At 34.4% G+C, this 22766-nt stretch overlaps 1 long non-coding RNA gene across 3 annotated transcripts in view; it reads right to left on the reverse strand.

Moving 5' to 3' along the window:
* LOC145683393 (uncharacterized) overlaps positions 1–22766 on the reverse strand; it is a 459015-nt gene that overhangs the window by 228751 nt on the left and 207498 nt on the right. The window contains exon 1 of one of the 3 annotated variants that reach the window (XR_014131073.1): positions 19502–19556. The exons of the other annotated variants lie outside the window; for them this stretch is intronic. This is a non-coding gene — a long non-coding RNA (uncharacterized LOC145683393). Of the gene's footprint in view, positions 1–19501; positions 19557–22766 lie in introns of those variants that run through there. 3 annotated transcript variants of the gene reach the window in all.

Raw genomic sequence — 22766 nt, forward strand, 5'->3', positions numbered from 1 at the left:
ACATGCCACCATACACTTACGATGAGTAAACCAGTTCAGTAGATTGAAGATCGTGCATGTTACGTCCAGATACATTAATCTTGATTCCTTTATATCTTAAACAGACATTCCCACTTTGTAAATACGTTAATAATACACCATTATCTGCTTCCAATTTTTCAGTACAACGTCCTGGTAAAATCACTTTTTCGCCTCCTTCAAATGTCACACATGCCTTCCTACCATATACCGTTGTAATTATTCACAGTTTACAATACAAAATGGTACTCCAATCTCCAAATCTCGCATTTTTGTAAAGGGTACCATTGATGGCTTAAAAGCTTATCTAATAAACTCATTGACGATGACATCTTTAAATTTTGACGTTTCTTCCTTTGCAACAGCTGCTAACAGAATGATCTACACAAGCATATACGTTCCGCTTACGCTCTTCGCAGGAGGAGGGTTGGGGATTCAAATTATTAGCCAATACACGACAAGAACACGAAAAAGGCATGTTTCATCTTGTTTCTACATGAACATAGGCGTCCAAGACTATGAGCATAGCAACAGGCTGTTCTCACAAATCAACATTTTCCCACGCGTTCCTGTGGTAGCCGTAAAAGGCTACGAACATAACAACTAAAGGCTAGTCGAAACTTGCCTCCCAATTCCAGGAAATGTTATCGATTTCTAGGAAAACAAGATAAAATTTCGCTGACTCGGCCTTCTATCCAGTCTGTATTCTACTATTATTATTATTGTTATTATTATTATTATTACGACGTATTATTATTATTATTATTATTATTATTATTATTATATTATTATTATTATTATTATTATTATATTATTATTATTATTATTATTATTATTATTATTATTATTATTATTATTATTATTATTATTATTATTATTATTATTATTATTACTGAATATTGGACACCTCAATATTAAGACCTATTCCATTGCAAATAAGCATACTAAAGTTAGGAAAACTGAAAAGAAATTTTTGAACCCTCTATAAGGATGAATTGCCTTATAAGAGATACTTTGGTCGGAAAAGAGGGAGATAAAGATGTCAGCTACTGGTCAATATGAAAATCGAACCTTTGGAAACTAAGTATGATTTGTCTTCATCACGACACATAGTAACACTCTTTCGAAGTCATATACATCGAGAACATTTAATATTACAAAAACTCTCCCCCCGGGAACAGAAACTGAGACCCCGTGTATTAAACTATCTGATGGGTGGGTTGCTTGGCTCGTTAACAAGGCTAGTAAGTTTGAGACGGATAACATCGTGTTCGTGAGTTTTCTCGGGACACTCCCAGTTTTTCATTCCACCAATTCGTCCATTATAATTCAATTGCTTCAATCATAGTCTTTCTCAACCTAACAAGCATTATCGTTGGACGAATCGAAAACAATTGTATTTTCGTTTGCTCATTAACGTGTTTTCACAAGAAATATATAGAGAATAAACATGGTTAATCATAATTCCATTCAAAAGTGAAAAATCAGACTCATAATACCTTAACCTAAAACGAAACAATTATATATCTATTCTATTATATAAAAGAGAACGCACAAATCCTTTGTTACCTCATCACGCTAATACGGCTGAACCAATTTCTTTTATTTTTGGGGGGTTATTAGGATTTGGACCCTAGATGGTTTTTATCATATCACTTTAATTTTTAATTACCAGTGTCTTGAGATAATTGACCATTCAAGTGTCCATAACGTACAAATCCTTTGTTAGTTCATCATAGGTATAAAAATAAACGTATTTATATGCAACCCGCATGACCGTGTCACTCGGCGGGTTAACATAAATGACAGGCGATATAATGTTAACATTTACTGCAATCTACTATGGTTTTTATCATATCACTTGAAAGCGAAAACTTCCGGGGTGACCGCAGCGAAGCGGGGCGGTTTAACATAAATGACAGGCGATATAATGTTAAGATTTACTGCAATCTTCTATGGTTTTTATCATATCACTTGAAAGCGAAAAAGTAAAAATTATCTAAGTAACAAAGTTTATTGCGTTCCGGGGTGACCGCAGCGAAGCGGGGTGAACGCTGCTAGTCGTTAATAAATATATCGTTAATTACATTAATCTTCTACAAGATAATTATTATTAATACTATTATTCCTGAAGATTTGATAGTCCAAGTATTGAAACATCCGTGTATAAAATATATGAATATAATGAAACGTGTGCCATCACCAATCAATCACCATCAAAATTCCATAAGTAAAAAAATGCCCGACGTTTATTCGATACAAGAACCCCTAGATTACTTGTCAAGCACCTTGATTTCTGAGCCACGAGCACTAAGTTGTTAATAAACCGTCTTTAGTCTGGTTACGTTATTTTCCCTGCCTACGCTTGCAAAGTTGTATGTTATTTTTCTTCCTTTCCAAATGTCTCTCGTATTTCTTTTACGACGATATAAGTTATTAATCTTCGGTAAAGTTTATATTAATAATATTATTTGTTTATAAACCTTTGGTTCACAAGTTTGCTTCTTCTGCATACGAAACTATAGATATGACAGATTTAATTCTCATACTCTGCACTTCTTCCAAAGCAGTCGCCATTACCTACTCAAAGATTTATGTCCGCCACGACACATTTGCAATTTTTTCACTATACGGAAAACTAGCAAACAAAATGAAAGCAATATCTAATTAGGGACCCTCTGAGAACAAAACTGGGAAAAAATCGTCTGTGTCCCAATTAGTATTCCACTATTTCTTGAAAATTTCAAAAAAAAAAACTTTGGCTTCAATTTTCAACTCCAAAAAATCCGACTTCTCTTTTGTTGAGACCACCTAACATATTTTTTTAAAATGAAAATCGGTTGAGTCGTCCAGGGGAAAAAGTACAATTTTCCTTGCCCCTTTCTAACATCCCTCCAAAAGCACTTGAGGGGCAGAAAATTTTGGAAACTGAGTTTCTCATAAATGTTAATCTATACTGTAAATTTGGTGTAGATATGATGGGGGTAGTTATCACTTGCTTATTGCGCTAGGCCCTTTACTACAATGACGGACTGATCAAATTATTTGAAACTATGTGGGTAATATTGTTTACAGCCAACTATCCAATAACTTTTCTAAAAAGAAAACATGGACAAATAAATGACGTTAAAGTATTGTTTGCCTCTGCTCATTTTATGTCATTTTCAGTATCATTGTTGAATAGAACACTTCTGAACTCTCCATTCTTATTTTCTGCATGGAACGGACGAATTTCTACATTACGTTGCATTGCACATATTTACAAGAATGATGCATTTTTGTTGAGGAAAAAGATTCCAGTTAGACCATGCGGATTCGAAGCTGAGTGGGCCGAACTGCAGTCACGTGGTTTAACACTAAACTACATAAATGTTCTGTCATGTCGCGAGAAGCTTCCTTGCTATATTATGAACTTACGAAGCTTTTCCACCGTGATTTGTATATTGTAATTGATGATAATCCTGTTTCTCTACTACCGTTTCGTCTCTTTCTCCCCTGGCAGAATTCAGTATGTTCTAACAGAACACGTGTAGAGTATGATAAAATAGCTAACAAGGTGATTGTATTACATGTTATAAGTTCCCAGTAAACAAAATGATCACTTGCTGTTTTGTTACGTTTAATAGCTAATTTTGTGGTTGAAAATAATTGCTAGAAATAATTGAATAAGGACGCTACGAAGTAGTTGTTTCGTAGTCGTGTCGTTAAAGTGGCTGTCTTAAGTTCCGAAGGTGCTAGGTTCGATTTTCGATTGGTGTGGGTTTTTCTTTCTAATTGTTTCTGAACTTGTTCGTGTTCGCAAAAAAAAAAAAAAAAAAAAAAATTACGTCTCCACGTGAATTGCAATTTGGAGGCAAAAAGTCATGTGATTATGATCGTGGGAAAGGAGTACGCTATTTTTTTAAATATAACAAATATAAATTATATGTGTGGAGGAGTGTCGTGATGGCGATCTGGAAACGTAATTGATTTCCACACAGCGCTCCCATGTTCGAGTTTCTATTATTTTATCCTTTTTGCAATTGAGTGGTGAAATTTCACTTGGTTTTACAGAGATGCACATTTCTCTCTCATGAAATTCAATGGAGACATAAATTAGAAAGTACGATCTCCGAAAAGGCTTTTCTCAGAAACGTCACGTAACCCAAGTTGCAAATACACAGACCTTGAAGCACATGATACGTAATGTAAAATTAAATCTTTCAGGTTTACTTCACGCGATTATACCGAGTAGGCTAAGGGAGACAGTGATGATGAAAATAATGAAATGATTGAGCCAAAGGGGTGAGATAAAACGAGAGAACCCCATGAAAATACACCACACTTCCTTTGTCTACTACAGACCAGATGGAGCGAGAGGAATCGAACTAAAGACCTTCTATACAAGAGGTGATCGCTCTCTTATTGTGCCATAGCGACCGGTAATACTTAATGTAAAACAGCTACTGTTAAAGCACATTGCATAAGTACAGTGAATACGTTCAATACTATTACATGTAAGTAAATCTTGGTGCTTTTTACACGTGTCTAGAAAGAACAGAAATTCTTTTGCAAATCCAGAGTAGAGGTAACTTTGACCCCCGTTGTGGGACAACTTAGTCCCACTTTTTAACCTTCATTTATGCTAATTCGCTAGGGGGGCCTGAGCTAATCAAGTGTTCACAGATTCTTATTATTGATTATAATATTAACTCAATACCACTTTATCACTTTGAGGTATTTGTTATAAACGTGCCCCCTCGGAATTTGTGGATTATTTACCATTTGTTTTGGAACTATTCTCAAGACAGAATGTGCAACTAAACCTCACATCAAATCTTATAAATATTTCCACAAAGTTTAAGGTCCATTCACGCCGCCCCCTACACTGGTTATCCACTACTTCCAGAGATGCTTCTATTGACTTAACATTTCAGTAAATTTTTCCTTGGTAATATATATGTATGCCAAATTTGTATGAAATTCCTCAAGTGGTCTGTGATACAGCGTACCAGCTGACAAGCTTTATTTTAGTTATGCTCCCAAACTATATTTAAACGTATGACAGTAAGAATCAAATATAGTATCACCCGTCTGTCGTTGATGAGCAGACTTTCATCATAATCTGACGTAGGACAATGAGTGGAATTAACGTTGTAAGATTTGAAATCAAATTAGCAATATTGCAAGTAAAAGAAAAACATAGAATAAGAAGTCTCTTTTGAGAATTCAAAAATGGCGGCGGGACGTTAGACTTGTGTTGATCGTGCTCCCAGGAAAATCACAGTATTTTATAAAATGCAGAACGAGATTTTCATGTAAACTTACAACCCTTTGTGTGATAGTGTGTGGGTGCTGTGCTTCCAAATTCGTGAGTTCTAAATATTCTAAGTGAGGACATTTGTCTTGATAAATATATTTCGAAAGCATGGCTCCACAGAAGAAAGTCAGCAGCCCATCTTGTCTCCCGGAGAAGCCCTCTCACGGCGAACTGGCAAAACAAATTTGTGCGGAGGTAAAATCAGTGATACAATCCCCCGAAGTAATGAAAATCATGGTGGACAATATCATTGAAACTGTGACAAATCTTGTAGTGCAACGTATTGAAGACCTTTTGAAATTCAATACAGAAGTGGTGCATGACTTTGAAGAAAAGCTAAAGAAAAAGGAAGATACTATCAACGATCTTTCTGGAGAAATTTCCAATCTTCACGAGAGAGTAGTTCATCTAGAACAATATTCACGAAGAAATAGTGTACGCATTTTTGGTGTACCACACAAGGCAGATGAAGATACTACAGAATCAGTGATCTCACTGTTTAAGGAAAAAATGGGTGTGGAAGTTACACCAAGTGAAGTGTGTCGCAGCCATCGTGTTGGTCCCCATGTCTCAGGCAAACTTAGACCTATCATAGTTAAATTCACCAATTATCAGACCAGGGCCAAGGTGTTTGCAAATAAGAACAAACTTAAAGGAACGAAAATAACAATTCGTGAAGACCTGTGTTCTCAGCGCTTGCAGCTCTACAAAGCAGCATCAGCTCGGTTCGGCTTTAAGAACACTTGGACTTACGATGGACAAATTGTAGTGAAACATGGAAATATTAAGCATTATATTAACAGCTTTGCTCAGATGGATAACATATAGGTGCTCTCCTGGTAGCACGTTTCTGTGAATAATTATGAACACTTTCTTGAAATATGTTTCTATTCAACATATTTTTTTATTTTCTGTTAGTTTCGTGACTTATTTTTATAGTTCAGTGTATTTAATGTATCTGTCAATAACTATTTCAATTCGTATTTGTACTCCACTTCATATTGCAAAGCTAGGGATGTCTAAGAGACATATATTTTTTTTGTGCAGTGCCTACAAAATCCTTCTCATGTGCCGGATATCTTGTGTGTGTGTAGTTGTGTTGTTTATGTATACAGTGTCGGCAGGAGACGCTTTGTTCTCTCTCTGTGTGTTCATGTTATTATTTTGGTGTTATGTCGGTGTTTTCGTCTTGTTTTTCTTTTTGATGAATATTCTGGTAAGTAGAACTACCGATTATCTTGTACGTATGTATAGTAGAGAAGGGATTCTTGTTAACATTTCAAGTATATTACAATACATTGCATTTGATTATCTTCTCAAGATAGGACAATGAATGACACATTCGCAGATTTAAATATGGCAACCTTGATTTCTAACTGTTTCAGTGGGCTTGACACTTCCACCCTCATAGAAAGTGACAATGACCTTCCTCCCTCCCCTTTGGAAACTACCTCTCATGACCAGAAACCAGAATTTGCCGAAGGGAACTTCAACGCTATTCATTTCAACGCGCAAAGCCTTCTTTCAAATTTCGTGGAAATTGAAAGCATTGTATCCTCTTTTAAACATGTGCATGCAGTACTTATTTCTGAGTCTTGGCTACAGGATTCCCTCTCAAACAACCTCGTCCATTTATCAGGTTTTCATCTCTTTACAAACAATAGAAAGGGTAAACGCGGCGGGGGTGTGGCAATATACTTACGAGACAACTTCCAGGTCAAACTTCTGTCTCAGTCAGCTGGTGTATATAACAGTAGTTCAGAATATATTATACTCGAAGTCACTGTAGGTCACCAGACATTGCTTTTGAGTGTTGTGTATCGTCCCCCCCGTACATCTTTCATAAACTTTGTTGACGATATTGCAAAACATTTACCCAATTACCAACATTCCATAATAATGGGTGATACAAATTGGGATCTTTTAACAACGAAAGACGAAGTCTTGCAATATCGGGATACGATCTCGGGCCTTAACCTTGCTATCTGTCCTCTTGGTCCAACCCATCACATAAGGAACTCAGAATCATGGATAGATGTGATACTGGTATCCAAGGAAGAACACGTAATTAGCCACGGTCAAATCCACACACCCGGCATCTCGTACCATGATATGTTATATATATCCTACAAACTTCGAGTTCCGCAATATAAAACTAAATTCACATCATACAGAGACTTTAGATACATGAATGAAGTAGACCTGAACATCGACGCTGCCTGCTTGCCGTGGCACTCAATAAACTGCCTCCCTACAGTTGACGAGCAGGTAAATACTCTAAATTCTTTAATAATAAATTTGTATGATAGACACGCCCCTGTAGTTAAGAAACGCGTTTCGCGACCTCCATCACCATGGTTAACCGATGAATTACGTTCGTTAATGGCGCGGAGAGATAAAGCTTATAGAGCATACAGGAGACATGTGAAAAATAGTGATCCTTCCAGTGATAGCACAATAAGTCCCAATACAAAATTTGAAAACTATAGAATATTAAGAAACCGTTGCACTCAAGAAGTAAGGAAGGCAAAACGGCGCTTTGCCTATGAAATACTTGAATTTGAAAATAATGGAGCAGTTCTTTGGAAACGGCTAAAAGTATTAGGTGTTGGGAAAAACATAGCCAAGAACGCAGTTAACTATACGCCAGATGAATTGAACACTTTTTTCTGTCAAAGCCGTATGATACCAGCCTCCATGAAACTGCAAACAATGAATAATATTGTAGCTTCAGAAATTAACTCTCTGTTCTCGTTTTCTCACGTACAGCCTGCACATGTATTAAAAGCGATCCAAAGAATTAAATCTCAAGCCACTGGTACAGATGATATTTCAATAACCATGATCAGGAAAATCCTACCGCATGTACTTAATCCTATCACTGACATATTTAATTACTCTCTTGTCACAGGTACTTTTCCCACAGTATGGAAACTCGCTAAGGTCCGCCCACTTCCAAAAAAGAACAACGCTGTCAATATCTCAGACTATCGTCCTATTAGTGTCCTTCCCGTGCTTTCAAAAGTTTTTGAATATATTGTAAATGATCAAATTCGGGAATACTTAACAACAAATAATTTATTGGATACATTTCAATCTGGTTTTCGAAGTAATCACAGCACATGCACTGCACTAGTAAACGTAACTGAGGATATAAGATGGGCTATTGATAATAGAAAACTAACGCTTCTGACTCTACTTGACTATAGTAAAGCATTTCAAACGATTGATTTTGACATATTACTTCAGAAATTATCATTATTGTTTAATTTTTCTGAACCAGTGGTTAAATGGTTTCATTCTTACCTTCATGAACGTAAACAAAGAGTAGTGATCAATCAGGATCACATATCGACATGGCATTGTATCAACAGTGGAGTGCCGCAGGGTAGCGTACTAGGTCCCCTTCTCTTTGCCCTTTACATTAATGATCTCCCTAAAATTCTCACCTATTGTAAATACCATATTTACGCTGATGATTTTCAGTTATATGCTTCTTTCCCCCCACAAGATATTAATAATGCGATTGAAAAAATAAATACTGAGTTAAACAAAATCAGCGAGTGGTCTACGGCTCATGGGTTAAAATTAAATGCAACAAAATCGCAGTGCATCTTAATTGGCTCTCCAAGAATTCTCTCTTCTATTAATATCTATCAGCTCCCGAATATAAAATTATCCAATACTGTTATTCCATTCTCCACAACTGTCAAAAATTTGGGAGTCATACTAAATCAAAATCTCTCCTGGTCAGATCAAATAAATGGAGTTTGTAAGAGAGCATTTGGTGCCCTGCATACGTTAAACCGACTAAGAAATTTCTTACCAATATCTCTGAAGATCAAACTTGTCAAGGTACTGGTGTTTCCACATCTTGACTATTGCGACTCAGTCTATTCTGATCTAACAGAAAATCAATCAAAGCGCTTGCAAAGAGTGCAAAATGCATGCGTTAGATTTATTTTCAATATAACTTACAGGGAACATCTCACATCCTTTTATAAAAAACTGTCATGGCTGACGTTAGTTGGAAGAAGAAATTTACATAATCTTACCCTATTGTACAAAATACTTACTACGTCAGAACCATCGTATCTTGCCCGTAGATTTTTATATTTATCAGACTTTCATACTAGAAGCACAAGATCACAAGATAATTTCTTACTCTCCATACCCAGTCACAATTCTGATTCATGCTCAAAATCCTTCACAGTAAGTACTACACGCCTCTGGAACAGTTTACCTCAATTAATACACAACGTTTCCACAGTTGCCAAATTTAAAAAATCTGTAAATTCCCTTCTCTTAAGTAAAGATAAGGATACTGGTAGCTCATGAGTCATCTTCGTTTTACGAGATTATTAATAACCCACATATGAACACACAACCAATAGGTAACCTATGCTAATTTGTACAGCTTATATATTCATAGTTCTGGTACCGCTACATGATATATGCATTTTAAGTTTCTCCATGTTATTTTGTTTCCTATATTGTATATTATTTTCCATTTTTGTTTTTGAAGTGTTTAACTATTTTTTTTACTTCAGTGGTATATTCTTTCTTTATGTGGTTAATACTTTTCTTTTGTAATTGTTAATATTTTCTATATATTGGTGCTTTTTTTTTTTTAAAAAAAAAGAAAAGAATGTATGCACGTGGTTAAGTGCTCGGAGAAGGCTGCAGAGCCTTAACTTCGCCACGTAAAAGAAGTCATAAATAAATAAATAAATAAATAAAAAATAAATTCGCCTCAAACTACCTGAGATTACATATAAGTCTTAACAGAACTTGTTGAATGCTCGGAATAAGTGTTCCTAAGAAACAATCCTTTATGCGTGGACAGGAATCCGTGACCCTATATGTGGAAGTCCTGTACGTTAACCACTCATCTAAGAAACCTAACGAAAGTGTTCCCTCTTTTAAAATTATTACCGAAGTCCACTATCATGTGCAGGTCTAATTCTCTCTCTTTCTTTCTTACGTTTTACAAATATTACAGATTTCAGACATTTTTTGACATTAGCTGCGCTTTGTTTCTGATAATTTGGTAATAGTTTTAGCATATGCTTCTTCCAAATAAAACTTAATTAACACAGTGGTAACGAATGTTTAGTTTACTGATTTTCTGGACGGGAAAGAAATTAGACTTTTGGCTAGCTCTTGGAAACTTGAAAATTGCAGCTCCCCTCCTGGGATAGGGGTAACCATCGCTCCAGGTGCTTGGGCGAAATTTCTCCCACATTTATCATTCTCCTTTTCTCTACTAGAAAAAGTGTGCCTAAATTATTAGCAAGATTTCTCCCCTCTTCTAATGAATTCCATACTGATTTACATGTCTCATACATAGTAGTATTTGATTTCGTGGGGTCGCTGGCTAATAGTTGATTTGGGGGAGTTCGGTGTCACCCCCGGATAAATGTTGAATAAAACCGCAATTTTAGGGTAAATCGCGGACCTAAGGGACCTCGTGATTGAGGTTGAAATTTAAGTAGTGGTGCCTAGCGGGATATGTAGGTTTTGGTGGATGTAGGGCGCGCATAACGAGAAGGTCACACCCGCTCTGTAAGTCCTCACTTTGTGGAGAAACATTACTGTAACACGTCTGAAATTATTACAACATTTTGAAGATGAAATAACAAAGCAGTTTATAGATAGGAATAGGCGCGAGACGAGGCATGTGAAATGGTAAAGTCTTGTCTCTTGTTTCGCAAAAATATTTGAGTCTCATCTCTTGTCCATCTCTATCAACAGATCAACTCTATCAACAAATCAACGACTTTTACATTTTTGCATTTAGTATCCAGGCAGGAAATCATTTCGCAGTAAAATATAACTAAAAAAAGGCATGTCTTCAGGTGTTGGTTTGGAGGCGGTATTAACTGGAGCAAATGAAGTTTAGTCACAGCAATTTCATTATCCGACATTTTCTCCCTATGGATATGTGCCTGTCTTTACGGGTATTTCTTCAACTTATATCAGTAACAAATTTAGAAGAAACCCTCTTTTTTTTTTAAATCTAGGAATTGAGGGAGAGGAGTGGAGTTTTTAAACATAGATATAATTAACAGTATTTTTTTTTCAAAAATACCACCATTTACGAACTTCAGCCCAAAAGCACCCTCCCTGTAACCGCCACTGTCTTATATAATAATAAACTATAGTATAATTTTCAAATGAATATGAATAACTTACCTGTAGGGATGGGCACGAGCGAATTCGAGCGAGTTTTCCTTAAAACTAGACTCTTCTCGAAGCAGATATCTTTTAGCTTGACTCGAGAACTCGACTTCAAAACGTAGAGCTTCTTCGTGGCAAAGCGGTTAGCGTACGCGCCTTTGGCGTAGGAGACCCGGTTTCGATTTCAGGCGGGATCTCATGTGGTTTGGATTCCACGTTAATCAGTAGTTCCACGTCTCATTTAGCCTCACTGCTGAAAGAGACGCTAAACTAAAATCAACTCAAATCGACTACAAAACGAGCCAAATCGAGCAGAATCCCATGTTTAGTTTCAAGTTCACTTTTCTCTTATTCTACATAGACAATATAATTATTATCAATGTTGTTACTTCCACTAGAATTTATTATTATTATTATTATTATTATTATTATTATTATTATTATTATTATTATTAGTGCTATTATTAATATTAAATTCTATATATAAACTTGAAAGATAGTCGGTTTGCGTCTGAAAACTAAAAACTAGATAACTGCCGACTTCGGTAGTCGTGAAATCACTTAGGCAAGCATAACTCACGAGGTTCTGCGTTTGAGTTTCAGAGGAGCAAATATTCGTGCTTAGCCAAAATTTGTTAAAAGTTGTAGCGTGCCAGGCACACATGTTTAAAATTGCTCTACCTGGTTCTATGGTTGTCAACTATTTGAGTGGCTTGGCTCCCAGCTTATACCTGAGTTTAAAGGGAGCTATAGCTCCCCTTGAATCCAGACCTATATATATAGTTTATATATGGACTTCAATCCTACTTTACACTGGATATCGCGGCAAACTGTGATTTAGCCCCTCCCTTGTTCATATCCTGGATCCGCGGTTTTAAAGGTCCATAGCTATAAAACTATGTGACTTGCCGCACTCGGTTTAAGACTTCACTTAGAAGCTAATATGTGTGCTATCCAAAAATACAATGTTTCAGAATCCTAAAGTACGATAGGATTCTGAATCCTGGATTTTTGGATAGCGCACATACTAGTTTATAAACAAAGCCTGGATCCCACTACGGTAGGTCGCATTGTTTTGGAGCTATGGACCTTTAAAATTCATTTGTTCATGTTTTCGGCAGCCATAACTTCGAAATTAAGCATTTGTGCACCTAGGTTGGTCTATACCTTTTGTCTTATCTTAGTGTCACGAACAGTAATTTTTTCCAGATAGGTTTTTGGATGGCACTGCCCCCCGGAGCTCTGAGAGTGTCCCCCTGAGACCAAAATAATATGTCAATAATAAATAGAATAATACCAGCAGTGCCCATGGATACTAAGTGTGAACCCCTGGAACATCTTTTTCTGAAACAACGACTTGTCAGATGTTGCTTTTAAACACCCTATATATATAAGAATTTTTATAAGCATTATCTCATCGCAGTTTACAGTGCAAATGGGAATGCAATGCAATGCAAACATGAAAATGCAATGCAAATTGAAAAATATATCGCAAATTGCGATGCATCTTTGTGCCTTACATTACCACGTAAACTAAAATAAATAGCAATCTAAAAATATATTACTATTATTTCAAGAAACTTTCCCCGACTTAAAGAGTCGGTTATTAAAGAAATAATGCCTCGACATTGGATTACAATACAGTTTTCCACTCTTGTCTTTCCTAGCCTTTTGTGAGTTTATTACAAGTGTGTCCGAAAATATAGGAAAATACCTTCATCTATCTCTCTTTTCTTTTTGCTTTTCAGTTGAAGCACTGATAGAAAGGATACCCATTTAAGTCCCTTGCCAAAACAACCTACGGGTTAGCAATATTTCTTCTTGGAAGATGTCACGAACCTAACTCGAAAAAACATCCCGCACAATTGGACTCTCTCTTTGTGTGTGTGTGTTTGAACCAGTGCCTTGTTTTTCCTAAACCTAATTGTTGATTTTCCCGCTGTGGCAAAACTCTCATTTCTCTCAACTTGACAAATAATAATATAATATAATATAATGCTTATCCAACAATGAGCGCGTATTACAAAGAAAAGCAGTGAACTCTAAACTACCCCTGTAGCAGGGTCGGATCCAGGACGGACTTCTGGAGAGGGGTGTGGATTGTAATACTGCTACTTAGCTAGTTTCAAGAGCTCCAAACTCTGGGACGGGGTTTATTTATATATAAAATAAGAAGGGTGCGCGATTGCCCTGATCGTTCCCTGGATCCGTCCCTGCCCTATAACCTCTCACGGAAATTAAATTCATAGATCTATTATTTCCACTTCGAAGTCATTTTCGATTCGATGTTAATAGTGACTTCTTTTATCTCTACCTTCGAGAAAATAATAATAATAATAATAATAATAATAATAATAATAATAATAATAATAATAATAATAATAATAATAAATTAATAGAAGAAATCCAATAAATACAGAAGTAATTTACAATTACATTCATAATGAATAGAACTGTGAAGTACTTTCGTATTTATTGGACTTCTTTTATGAACATATAAATACTCATTATAGCATATAAAATGTGTTAAAATTTAAATTGCGACACAAATTGAAATTTGAATTGTAATTTGCTGCACAAAATATAAATAATTAAACACACACACACACACACACACACACACATATATATATATATATATATATATATATATATATATATATATATATATATATATATATATATATATATATATATAACCTCGTACATTTTGCCTCCTGCCTCGAATTTCGAGTCGATACTGAAATATATTTTAATATGAAGGCAGCGTTTTCTCCAGACGGGTGGAAACAGTCTTAAATCTCGTCTCGTCTAGACTCGTGCGAATCTCTTTCGAGAAGTGAGGTGAGCTAACAGCTCATCTCAACCAAGCCTGCTAGAGCCGATGGCTCATCCCAAAGCGAGTCGGCTTGAGAAGGTGGAGCCTTACCCAGTCCAAAGGAGCCATCTGCTCAGTTGAGTGAAGTCGTCCCGAAGCCGTTGGACTCTTTCCAACCGATCTCACTTTAACCACAGGCTCACCTGAGGATAGTCAAACTTAGTTAGTGGCTCATCTTAACCAAGCCGTCTCGAGCTATGGGCTCAGTTGAGAAAAGTCGGTGCCTCATCTCAACCGAACCAGCTCATGCCATCTACTAAAGTGGGTCGATTATCCCAAAGGAGCTGGCTATAGGTGTTCACTCAGTAAACCCGAGTTGAGCCGGTTGACATGATTACTCGGGGTGTGCTTATGATTGGGTTCAAAATTTCGACGGTGCAGGTCTCAGCCTTGATAGTAAGAACTACAGTATATAGTTATATTGTGCTAAGGACATTTGATGATGTCTCGTTATGAAAATGTATTGTCGTCTTTTTATCGAGACGAGACGAGATGCAAGCAGTCTCGTGAGCAACACTATAAGTATTCTACATTACTGTTTACATTTGTCATAGCTTTTGCTTTCCAGTCTAATCACTTAATCAAGCCTTGATTTCAGAACGAGCTAAAACGAGCTGAGTGATGAAGCCAATTATCAAACCCGACTCTACTTGAAATTTGACCTCAAAAACAGTGACTCGGCTCGGAACTCGACATGAGAAAGCTCGACTCGTGCCCATCACTACTTACCTGACATTCACATTTCAGTTGCTATTTTCTTTCATTCTCTAAAACGTGTCTATTATGATGTTCTTCCTGTTTCCTGCAGCAAAACCTCTCGAGTATAGGCATAGGGAATCCTTGGCAGGCGAAATTTTAATGAAATGAAGACTTTCTTCTGTGCAGCGCTTCAGGGAGAACCAAAAAGAACATGAGCCACAGCGATGCTTCCGTTGAATATCGATGTAAAAACATACTCGGTTGTTTATCATCGCGACCACTAATTCACCCTAGCGGTCGACATCTAGTTCGCGATATAGCATACATCTTTGGTATGAGCATGCCCATCTGAATCCATATGTTTGTGCCAGTATCGAGGGTGCGAGAGCGAATTAAACCTCGACCTCGATCGCGAGGTCTCTTCGGTATCTTTGTTTATACCCTTAGACCTAATTTTTACAACTTATGCAAATGTCGGATGTTGCAGACCTCCTGGCTACGCCACTGCTTGGTCGCTTGCATACTTCCTAAATATCAACAGTCTTTGTTCACTTCGACCTTCAACCATAATTTGATTATTTTAAGTCAAACAGAATAGATTCGTTCTCCGCATTTGGCGTTATTAAAATTAAAAATATGGTATAACTAAACCTGTGATTTTGCCATTTTCAATGTAAATTCTGCCATTTTCAATGTAAATTCTGCCCGTCCTCCGCAAAAGAAATTTCATGTACGCAACCTGAGTGTATGCTGCCCCCTTTCCAAATAGAAAATTTGAATTTGAATATTTTCTGCAAGACTATTGGCGAGATATAGGCCTTCGTATATAGCATTTCTGTTTACTTGGTACTGGAATTAACAGATTCCAAAGAAATCTTTTGTGTAAGTATAATTGTAAAGAACAGCCATAATAATTGTAGAAGTGTTTTGTGCTGCTATATATAAATGTATGAGAATTGTTACGAACGTCTCTAGAGGGGTGGAAAATATTGTCCTAGAAACTAAGTGCCAAGTTGAAATCTAACATTTTATATTCACCTAGAGGGTGTCGAGTTTCAGTTAATATTCATATAAATGTGAGTCATTTACTATCTAATAACCATAAGACTTTCAAAAACTTCATTTTGTTTCAGAAAAAGTCAGCAAAATACTACCTCAAAACTCTCTTTCCGAACAACTGTGCAAAATATCCCCTCCAAAAAAGCTAAATAACTCTAAGAGGGAAGCTAAAATCTAAAAAACAACAATTTTGTACTCATCTAGATTTTCCTTCCTTTCAGCTAACATCCATAAACGTGTGACCACATACTATCTAATTAGCATATGGACTTGGAAAAACAACGATTTTTCGTGAAAAAGATTAGCACAATTCTTCCCCCTAAAAAGCAATATAAGTCTAAGTGCCAAGTTAAAATCTAAAGAAAATGGGAATTTCATATTCATCTAGAGGGTATCTACATTCATTTAGTTTCATATAAATGATGGACATGTGCTATTTAATTACCGTATGGACTTGGAAAAATACAACTTATTCCGAAAATGATTAGAAAATTATTGCCTAAAAAAGCGAATTAACTCTACGTCCTTAACACAAATTAATAAAATAAGTTTTTTTCATCTAGATAGTCACTACTTCCAGCTAATATCTACATAATTGAGGGCCATATACAATCCAACTCCCACACGGATTTTGAAAAATATCATTTTTAAAAATTATTAGCAAAATACAATCTTAAAAATGCTATATAACTTTAAGTGTCAAGATAAAATCTAAGAAAAGAAGAATTTTTTTCATGTAGAAGGTCGCTTTTCTTAGTTAATATCCATATATATATATATATATATATATATGGGCCATGCACAATCTAATTACCATATAGATTTGGCAGTAAACTATTTTCTCCGAAAAGATTGAGCAAAATACTTACTCCAAAAATACTATATAACTCTAAGAGTCAAATTAAAATCTAACAAAATAGGAATTTTATATTCATTTAGAGTATTTGTACTTTCAGTTCAAATTCATATAAATGTGAGTCATGTACTATATAATTACGATATAGACTTTAAAAAAATACCATTTGTTTTCGTAAAAAAATGAGCAAAATAAACCCTGCAAAAACACTTAACACTATGTGCTAAATTATCATGTGGATTTGGAAATATCCCATAGGCTATTTTCCGAAAAAAAATAGCAAAATACTCCCGCCAAGAAAGCTATATAACTCTAAGTGCCGAATTAAAATGTAACTAAATAAGAACTTTATATTCAGCTAGATGATCACACCTTTTATAAAGTGGGTCAAGTACTACCTAATTACAATATGGATTGGGAAAAATAAAATTTATTCCGAAGAAGATAAGTAAGATATGGACTTCAGAAAGCCTTATAACTCTAGGTGTAAAGTTGAAATCTAACAAAATAAGACTTTTATATGAATATTATACATTAGTAAATATTAATATAAATCTGGGCGGTGTCCTATCTAATTAGTTGGAAAAATACAATTTATTCCCAAAATGGTGAGTAATATATTGGCTCCAAAATCAATATAACTCTACGTGTCAAGTTGAAATCTAACAAAGTAAGAATTTTATATTCATCAAGTGGGGAACTACTCTGAGTTAATATTAATATAAATGTGAGTCACATAAAATCTCATTTCCAGATGGGCATGAAAAAATACAATTTTTTTTCAAAAATAATAAGAAAATATATTACCTCCGAAAAGCTAAATAACTCGAATAGGCAAGGTAAAATCTAATAAAATAACAATTTCATATTCATTTAGAGGCTTCGTACTTTCAGTTAATGTTCATACAAATGTGCCAAGAAAAAATTAGCAAAATAATCACACGAAAAGAGCTATGTAACTCCAAGTCCCAATTAAAAGCTAACAAAATGAGAATTTTATATTCTTCTAGAGAGTTTCAACTTTCATTTCAAATTCATATAAAAGTGAGCCATGTACATCATAATTACACTATGGACTTCGAAATATACATTTTTATCAAAAGGATGGGAAAACAGTCCCTTCAAAAAACTATATAACTCTAAATAATATTTTAAATTCTAATAAAATATAAATTCAATATTCACCTAGACGGTCTTGCCTTGCTATATAAATTTGAGCCGTACAGTAGCAAAACAACTACCTCTAAAAGGCAACGTAACTTTTAGTTCAAGTTAAAAGCTAACAAAATAAGTTTTTTATATTCATCTAGAGTGCCCCTACTTTCAGTTAATATCCATATGAATGCGTATCATATGATATTTAAATACAATATTGCGTGGCAAAAATATACTTTTCCCGAAAAATAAGAGAAAAATTATCAACGAATTGGTTATATAACTCTAAGTGCCAAGTAAAAATCTAACAATATAAGAATTTTATATTCATACAGTGTGTTCCTACTTTTGGTTATTATTCAAATAAATGTGGGAAATGTACTAATTAATTACTGTATGAATATTGTATTTGTTTTTCGAAAACAATGAACAAAATACCGCCTTTGAAAACCTTTATAACTCAAAGTGGCAAGTTTAAATCGGACAAACTAAGAATTTTATATTCATTTAGAATGTTTCTACTTTTAGTTAATATCCGTATAAATATGAAACATGTAATATGTAAACACCATATGGCGTTCGCAAAATACATTTTTTTCTGAAAAATCATCACAATACTCCCTTTAAAAGGTTAATTACCTTTCAGTGCGAAGTTCAATTCTAACAAAATGAGAATGTTATATTTATCTAGAGGACCCCTGCTTTTAATTAATAGCAATATGAATGCGTGCCATGTAATATCTAATTACCATATGAAGTTGCTAAAACACTTTTTTTTTCGAAAATATGAGAAAGGACTCACTGCAGAAAAGCTATATAACTCTAAATGCCAAGTTAAAATCTAAAAAAATAAGAATTTTTTTCATCTGGTTGGTCCGTAATTTCAGTTAATATCCACATAAGTTTGGGCTATGTAACGTTTAATTACCGTATGAACTTAGAAAAATAAATTGGAATTGGAGCGTTAATATTCATATAAATGAGGGCCACGTACTATCAAATTACTATATGGGTGTGGAAAAATACCATTCTTTCCTAATAATAGATATGACCAGTCTATGCTATCCTATAATGCTCCTGTTATTCCACGTTTTAATTTAGATGGAAAATTATTTATTTGGTTGCGTATAAATAACAGTTCTATGTTCAACCACTAACTAACAGTTTGTATTTAGAAACCTCGGAACATTTCCAGAATACACTTAAAATCAAATGAAAATTTATAGAGGAAAACATTAAGATATCTTTTAACACAATTACTTAGTAGAGATACATTTTTAACAAACAATGTCTTGAAATAACTATTTTAGAAAATTAATATCATCAGGTATAAGAGGAAAAAAGAAAAATGTATTACCATACACGTACACTGTGCTAGACTAGCTTACGTGACTGATTAGCTTTCTTGTTCTTGGTTATGTGGCACGCATTCATGATGCAACATATACAATTTAATTGTTCTTTGAACATATAAACATGAATGCAGAATACAATAATATTTTCATAACATGTTTATAAAATCCGTAACAAAACCTCAATTCTGTTTTATGTTTAACATGAGTCGTACTATAAACTTTTATGCTACAAAAGGAAATATTTAAAAACTTAATAAATGAAGAAGTTCGCTACTCGTAATGAATTTTAAAAATTCCAAGAAATTTCTAGAAATGCAAATATAAGACGCAATTAATATAAAACATGTCATAATAAAACGAAAGCAGAAAAATATAACGATAATTAAATTGAAGAACTAGATCATGATTTTCAGCTTAGGATGATGAAAAATATTTTCTTACGAAAAAAGAGTTCCAATTATTAAAAGAACTTCCAAATATTCCTAAGAAAGAACCAGATGATGTATCTCTCTTTTAATGTAAAACTTTTACGAATAATATAGGATTAAAATGTATAAAGAATTTTTAAATCCAAACAGCTACAGAATCTCTTTCAGTACATTTTAGACATAATTTTCCTTTTCATCAGTATATATATTTAATTTGTCGAGAGATAAGTCTCACTAAAATTGCTGCTAATAATTTTTAAAGTTACTGACAATGAGATTTTATTAATGACAATGCTTGGTTTAAAGCATACAGTAGATAATAATATTATTTTCTTTGTACTGTTCTCGCTTTTAGGATTTCTCAGGGATCAATTCCAACTACGAGCGCACTTTAAGCTTTATATCTAACCAATGATCTGAAAAAAGAGTGCTGCAGCATTTTTGCGCATCATTCCCAGCAATTATATTATTGCTTAATACCTTTTTTTAAATACATCAGAATCGTGCGCAAGTAACCCATATATTGCTGATTTAAGTGGTTGTAAATAATGAGTTTAATATTCCAGCATCAAAACCTCATTGAACTGAATGAATGCAAGTCAGAATACACATCATAACTTTATTTGAAAACCAAATAAAATAGCCCTATCCTCTTTTTCAGAGTAGATTCGCGAATTGCTCATAAAATGTTGGTTTAGATTGCTAAAAATTAAAATATAACCATTCTAAGAGCAGAACTCTAAACTACTTACGAGTATTATTTAGAACTCTCATCAAAACTTTATTTCATTACGAAAAAATTAGTTCTGTCACATTGTTCGCAGTCGGTTACCCAGTGGCCTATAAATTGTTGATTTACATTTTTAGAAATAATGAGTTAAACAATCCACGATCAGAACTTCATAGAACTGAACGAATACTACTCAGAACACCCATCAGATTTAAATACAAAAAAAAGGAGTTCTACCACCATGTTCACAGTAGGTTCGCGAGTAACCCACTAATTGTTGATTTTAGTTGTAATAAATAATGAGTTAAATATTCCGCAATCAGTGCTTCACACAACTGAACAAATGCCACCCAGCACAAACATCACAACTCAATTTAAATATAAAACAAAACAGTTCTATCACTTGTTGACAGTCGATTTGCGAATACCCCTTAAATTGTTCATTTAAATTGTCACAAACAAAAATATAGAAAAACCTAGGAACATAGCCTTAATAAAAACTTGACGAGTATTATTTAGAAATCTCATCAAAACTCTACTTTATTATGAAATAAAAGTGTTCTATCACCTTGTTCACAGTAAGCTGGCGAGCGGGTCATAAACTGTTAATTAAATTTGCTATAAATAAGATTTACCCAATCTACGAACAGAACTTTATATAAATTAATGAATGCTACTAAGAACTCTGATTAGAACTCTATTTCATTGTGAAATAAAACAATTCTATCACCTGGTTTACAGTCTCTTAGCGAGCTGCCAAAAAATTGTTAATTTCAAATGCAATGAATAAAGATTTAATCATTCTACGAACAGAACTTTATAGAACTTGACGAATGCTACCCAAAACTCTCATCAGAACTCTATTTCGCTGCCAAAGAAAACAGTTCTATCAACAGTTCAGAGTCGGTTCGGGAGCGGCCCATTAATTCTTAATTTAAATTGTTCTAAATAAAGTATTAACCTTTCTACGAAACGAACATTATAGAACTTCCCGAGTAGTAATCAGAAGTCTCATCACAGGTCTATTTCATTTCGAAATTATTCACTTTCATCTTCACATTTTGTTAGCGAGTAGCCAATAAAACTGTTAATTTAAATTGTTACTAATCAAGAATTAAACTTTGTACTAACAAAAGTTTATTGAGCTTCATGAGTGCTAGTCAGAACTCTAATCTGAACTCTATCTCGTCGCGGCAAAAAGGAGTTATATCATCTTGTTCAATTAGTTTCGCAAATGGCTCATAAATTGTTAATTTAGATTGTCATAAATTACGATTTGAACATTATACGAACAGAATGGTATAGAATTTCACAATTGGAAATCAGAACTCTCTTTCATTGTGAAATAAAAGAGTTGTGTCACCTTTTTGACAGTCGGATCGTAAATGGTATTGTTGTTGTGAATTTAAATTATTATAAATATAGATTTAACCATTGCACAAACCGAACTTTATAGAATTTAAGGAGAGCAAAACAGAACTCTTATCAGTAACTATATTTCATTGCGAAATAAAAGTTCCATCAGCTTGTTCAGAGTTGTTTCGCTAGTTGTCCATAAATTGTTAATTTAAGTTGTAACAAATAAAAACTTACATATTTAATGAACAGAACTTTATAGAGCTTGACGAGTGCTACTCACTACTCTCATCAGAACTCTATTTCATTTCTAGAAAAAGTGTTGTGTCACCTTGTTCACAGTCGGTTTGCGAGCGGCACTTAAATTCTTGATTTGAATTGTTATAAATATAGATATAACCATAATGCGAACAGAAGCTTAAACACCTTGGCTGGGGCTAATCAGAACTCTCATCAGAACTTAATTTCATTCTTAAAGAAAAGAGTTGTATCACCATGATCACAGCCAGTTCCCGAGGAGAGCATTAATCGTGTATTTAAATTGTTATAAATAAAGATTTAACCATTATACGAACAGAGCTTTATAGAACTTGACAGAACTACTCGTAACTCCCATCTAGGTAATAAAAGAGTACTAACACCTGGTTCACAGTCGGACAGCAAGTGGCAAAAAATTTGTTAATTTCAATTATAATAAATGAAAATTGAACCATTCTATGAAGAGCTACATTACCTTGGGCACAATTGGTTTGG

This window comes from Thermobia domestica, chromosome 4 (genome assembly GCF_964235325.1).
Source record: "Thermobia domestica chromosome 4, izTheDome1.hap1.1, whole genome shotgun sequence".
NCBI classification, from domain to species: domain Eukaryota; kingdom Metazoa; phylum Arthropoda; class Insecta; order Zygentoma; family Lepismatidae; genus Thermobia; species Thermobia domestica.